Genomic DNA, 6,060 nt, shown 5'->3' with positions numbered 1-6,060 from the left:
AAAAAAAAAAAAAAAAAAAAAAAAAAAAAAAAAAAGAAACCTGTTGGATACTACGACAGTTGCGTTGTTCAGCAGATTGAATCATGAAGAGATGTATACCATCTGTCTGATGTATCTGGGGTGGTTGGGGAAAAAAACTGTTGGGATTATATTGGAATTTTTTTCTTTTTTTTCTTTGCCCCAGCTGCTGGGATATAATAGGAATTTTATGAATTTTATAGAAATTTGTAGAGTTGTCCTTTTTGTGATAGTGTCTTGATATTCAAGAAAGAAACAATGAAGGTCATACAATGCCTGCTCATTATTCAGATCTTGATTCATTTATTTCCCCAACATATATATTTGAGCACTACTACAGGCTAGGCACTATTCTAGATCCTGGGGATTCAACTAGGAACAAAACAAAGTTTCTACTTTTTTGAAAAAGCAGAAAGTAAGGGGAGACAGGTAATAAATATAAATACACACACACATATATATGTAAATAAACATGTAATATGTCAGATGGTATTAAATACTATGGCAAAAAATGAATCCAGCTAAAGGGGATATAGTGTGCTGGGAGGAGGGTTTTTTTTTATTTAGTGCAAAAGATGATGTGGTGATATTTGACACAGATATGAAGGACATGAAGGAGTCACCTGTGCATTCCCAGATGGGAGAGACAGCAAACACAGAGGTGGGAGTGTGCTTGGTGTGTTATGCTGACAGAGGAAGAGCAGGCAGCCCGGCATGGCTACAGCAGGGTGAGTAGCCGGGAGAGGGGCAGGAGGTGGAGACAGAAAGGTAGCTGGGATGTGCCATACTGAGTATAGCCATGGAGACCACTGAGTACTGTGGCTAAATAACTCAGGGAGAAGGGAAATTACCCTGAATTTTGAGCAGAGGAGTGACATGATCTGATGATCTTAACAAATCATTCTGGTGGACAGGAGGGGAAGTAGGGAGACCAGTCAGGGCTCTGGCTTTGTCTTGCCTGAGATGGGGGTGGCTGGGAGGAGGGTGGGGACGTAGGGGGTGAGAGATGGGGGATTCTGATCTGCCTGGCTTGCGTGCCACTGCAGGCCACCAGAGGGCACTACACATATGTCCTTGGTGAGGATGAGCTGTGACAGCCAGTCCTTCCCTCACCCTCCCCAAATGACAGATTGTGATACCTCCTTATGCAGTAACCACCCTACCCACTTTGCTACTAGAATTTATAATCTGGTCCAGAATATGACATGCCTATACTCAAAAGACGAACCGTGGTAGTACAAGCACCATCTGAGTCTCCGTGATTGCAGTCATCTAATGCCACAGTCTTCCTTTGTTCCCAGGACCCTCCTATCTCTCCATGAACCTCTCCCGTACACTTACTTGCATCAACTGAGTGCATTAATGTAGCTGGAAAAACAGGTTTGTTGAATGTGACTGGGAGTTCCTTTCTTTGCCATTATGTCTTATGGGAACACTGCCTTTTAAAACCTGTAGTGCTGAATGAAAAGAGTGTTTTTAGACCAGGCGCGGTGGCTCATGCCTGCAATCCCAGCACTTTGGGAGGCAGAGGCGGGTGGATTGCTTGAGCCCAGGAGTTCGAGGCAAGTCTAAGAAACATAGCAAGAGGCTGTCTCTACAAAAATTAGCCGGGCGTGGTGGTGTGTACCTGTAGTCCCAGCTACTCAGGAAGCTGAAGTGGGAGGATCACTTGAGCCCAGGAGGTTGGGGTTGCAGTGAGTCAAGATTGCACCACTGCACTCCAGCCTAAGTAACAGAGCGAGACCCGGTCTCTACAAAAATACAAAAATTATCCAGGCATGATGGCGGGTGCCTGTAATCCCAGCTACTCCAGAGGCTGTGGTGGGAGAATTGCTTGAACCTGGGAGGTGGGGGTTGCAGTGAGCCAAGATCACACCATTGCACTCCAGCCTGGGTGACAGAACGAGACTCCATCTCAAAAAAAAAAAAAAAGATACGCACATGTGGTTACTGTGTGCTGTATTGGACAGGGCAGGCTCACAGTGTGTGGAAGAATGTCTTATCATCTCCCCAGTATTCATGCTTCTCTTTCTTTCATTATAGAACTCCTCCTCCAAGTTTAACAATGCACATGAATATCCAGCTTGAGACACCATTTACCAACCTCTCTCAGTTAGGTGTGGCCATATGTGTTTGTTTTCTACTGCAGTGTGACAAATGACCACAGACTTAGCAGCTTAAAACAACACCCACTTATTATCTCAGAGTTCTATAGGTCAGAAGTCTGGGCTTGCCTGGGTTCTCTGCTCAGGGTCCCAAAAGGCTGATACCAAGGTGTCCATGGACTGGACTCTTGTCCGGAAGCTCTGGGGAAGAATCTGCTTCTAGACTCATTCAGTTTGGCAGAAACCAGTTCCTTGTGGCTGTAGATCTGAGATCTTGATTCCTAACGGGCTGTGAGCAGCAGGGGCTGCTCTCTGTTCCCAGAGGCTGCTGGGACACTTCATGTGGTCCCTACATCTTTCATTTTCTTTTTTTTTTTTTTTGAGACAGAGTCTCACTCTGCCACCAAGGCTGGAGTGCAGTGATGCTATCTTGGCTCACTGCAACCTCTGCCTCCTGGGTTCAAGTGATTATCCTGTCTCAGCCTCCCAAGTAGCTGGGATTACAGGTGCACACCACCACACCTGATTAATTTTTGTATTTTTAGTAGAGACGGGGTTTCACCATGTTGGCCAGGATGGTCTCGAACTCCTGACCTCAAGTGGTCTGCCCTCCTTGACCTTCCAAAGTGTTGAGATTACAGGCGTGAGCCACTGCACCTGGCCGGTCCCCTACATCTTCAAGGCAGCCTTGGTGCAGTGTCTTTCTCATGCTTGGAATCTCTCTCTGATGGTTAATTTTAGGTGTCAACTTGACTGGATTAAGGAAAACCTAGAAACCTACTAAAGCATTTTTTTGAGTGTCTCTGTGAAGGTGTTTCCAGAGGCAAAACTAGGGAAAATGAATGTGCCGATCTACCTGCTGGAGCTGGGATACACTCTTCCTCTGCTGTCCTTGGACAATAACTCCAGACTTCTCGGCCTTTGGATTCCAGGACTTACATCAGTAGCCCTGAGTTATCAGGCCTTTAGGCTCGGCCTGAGAATTACATCCTTGGCCTCCCTGGTTCTGGGGCCTTCAGACTTGGATTGAGCCATGCTACCAGCATCCCAGTGTCTCCAGCCTGCATATGGCTCACTGTGGGACTTTTCACCTACCATAATCACACGAGCCAATTCCTCTAATAAATCCCCTCTCAGCCAGGTGCACTGGCTCACATTTTTTTGTTTCCCAGTGCATGTGAAAGTTATATTGACACTATGCTGTAGTCTATTACGTGTGCAATAGCATTCATTATGTCTGAAAAAAAAAAAAAACAGTACACACCTTAATTAAAAAATACTTTCTGGCTGGGTGTGGTGGCTCATGCCTGTAATCTCAGCACTTTGGGAGGCGGACACAGGAGAATCATTTGAGTCCAGGAGTTCAAGAACAGCCTGGGCAACCTAGTGAGACTCCATCTCTTTAAAAAAAAAAATACCCTCTTTATCTATCTATCTATCTATCTGTCTGTCTGTCTGTCTACCTACATATCTATCCTTCCTGTTGGTTCTGCCTCTCTGGAGAACCCTGATTAATACACTGTCTGTCTTCCCCTTCTGCCCAGCAGCCAGAAAAACTGTGATTTTCAAGGGCTTGTGATTAGATTACACCCACCTGGATAATCCTTTTGCTTTATAACAGAACATGAGCTCATGTTGATTTCTACCTACCCTCAAAGAGGAAGAAAGAGATTATACCAGGGCAAGGATCACAGGAGAATTCTTAGAATTCTGCCTCCTATGCCATGTGATTAAATTCTAGTCAACAAGAAGTTAATGGCAACTCTGTTCTTACAGTTGCACAAGTCAAAATACTGGGTGTCCTCCTTGACCTCTCACTTCTTGCACCTCACTGGTCAGTCAGCAAATTCTGTCAGCTCTGCCTGCAAAACACATTCAGCATTCAAGCACTTCCCATGCCCTCCTATTTCCCAGTGCTGGGCAGGTTTCCATCATCTCTCACATGGATTAGTGTAACTTCCTAGCTGGCTTTCTCCCCAGCATTCTGTTCTTTTCTCTTTTTTTTTTTTTTTTTTTTTGAGATGGAGTCTCACTCTGGTTGCCCAGGCCAGAGTGCAATGGCATAATCTTGGCTCACCGCAACCTCTGCCTCCCGGGTTCAAGCGATTCTCCTGCCTCAGCTTCTCGAGCAGCTGGGATTACAGGCATGCACCACCCATGCCCAGCTAATTTTTGTATTTTTACTAGAGACAGGGGTTTCTCCATATTGGTCAGGCTGGTCTCGAACTCCTGTCCTCAGGTAATCCACCCACCTCGGCCTCCCAAAGTGCTGGGATTACAGGCATGAGCCACCATGCCCAGCCATTCTGTTCTTAATACAGCAACCAGAGTGATCGTGGTTTGGCATATGCCAAGCCATGTCCCTTAGCACTCTTCAGTGGGTCTCTGTCTCATAATAAAGACCAACATCCTTAATATGGACCACATGATTCTACTTTGGTCTCCATATTAGGTTTGTGACCTCAAAATCCTATCACTCTTCTGGCTGGGCGTGGCGGTTCACACCTGTAATCCCAACACTTTGGGAGGCAAGGTGGGCGGATCACTTGAGGTCGGGAGTTCCAGACCAGCCTGTCCAATATGGCAAAACCCTGCCTCTACTAAAAATACAAAAATTAGCTGGCACAGTGGCACACACCTGTAATTCCATGAATTTGGGAGGCTGAGGTGGGCAGATCACTTGAGGTCAGGAATTCGAGACGAGCCTCGCCAACATGGTGAAACTCCGTTTCTACCAAAAATACAAAAACTGGCTGGGCATGGTGGTATGTGCCTGTAGTCCCAGCTAGCTACTCAAGAGGCTAAGGCACGAGAACCACTTGAACCCGGGAGGTGGAGGTTGCAGTGAGCCGAGATCTCGCCACTGCACTCCAGCCTGGCGACAGAACAAGACTCTGTCTCAAAAAAAAAAAAAAAAAAAAAAAATCCTATCACTCTTCTCCTCCTTCCCTTCACTGTAGCCTCATAAGACTCCTTGCTGTTCTTTAAACATGTCAAAAAGTGCTTTAGGTCTTTGGTACTTGCTATTCTCTTTGCCTAGAATATTCTTCCCCAAGATATCTACATGGCTAGCTCTCATTTCCTTCATGTCTTAATTCAAAAGTTGCCTTTCAGCCAGGCAAGGTGGAGCATGCCTGTAATCCCAGTACTTTGGGAGGCTGAGGTGGGAGGATTGCTTGAGGCCAAGAGTTCAAGACCAGCCTAAGGAACACAGTGAGACCTTTTTTGGCTCTACAGAAAATAAAATAACCGGCTTGGTGGCACATTTCTGTAGTCTCAGCTACTTGGGAGGCTGAGACAGAGGTTACCTTGAGCTCAGGAGTTTGAGGTTGCAGTGAGCTATGATCATGCCACTGTGCTCCAGCCTAGGTGACAGAGTAAGACCCTGTCTCTAAAAAAAATAAAAATAGGCCGGGCGCGGTGGCTCAAGCCTGTAATCCCAGCACTTTGGGAGGCCGAGACGGGCGGATCACGAGGTCAGGAGATCAAGACCATCCTGGCTAACACGGTGAAACCCTGTCTCTACTAAAAAATACAAAAATCTAGCCAGGTGAGGTGGCGGGCGCCTATAGTCCCAGCTACTCCAGAGGCTGAGACAGGAGAATGGCGGGAACCCGGGAGGCGGAGCTTGCAGTGACCTGAGAGCCAGCCACTGCACTCCAGCCTGGGAGACAGAGCGAGAATCCGTCTCAAAAATAAAAAAGTAAAATAAAATTCCACCCACCACTCCCATCCTTAGAAAGGAAAAAAAAAAAATCAAATGAGACATGGATATAATGTGTAAAAATAGGAAATTAAAATGGCTGAAAAACAGGTGAAAAGATGTTCAGCCTCATCAACAACTGGGAACATGAAAATTAAAACGAGATACAATTTTCTAACTGTTGGGAAAGGACCTCTCTTGCCCCCTGCTGGTGGTTGCGCACACCGCAGAGCT

This window comes from Rhinopithecus bieti, unplaced genomic scaffold, assembly GCF_001698545.2.
Source record: "Rhinopithecus bieti isolate Rb0 unplaced genomic scaffold, ASM169854v2 scaffold_9693, whole genome shotgun sequence".
Taxonomy (NCBI): domain Eukaryota; kingdom Metazoa; phylum Chordata; class Mammalia; order Primates; family Cercopithecidae; genus Rhinopithecus; species Rhinopithecus bieti.
The sequence above is the reverse complement of the archived record's forward strand: the minus strand, read 5'-3'. Positions refer to the sequence as shown.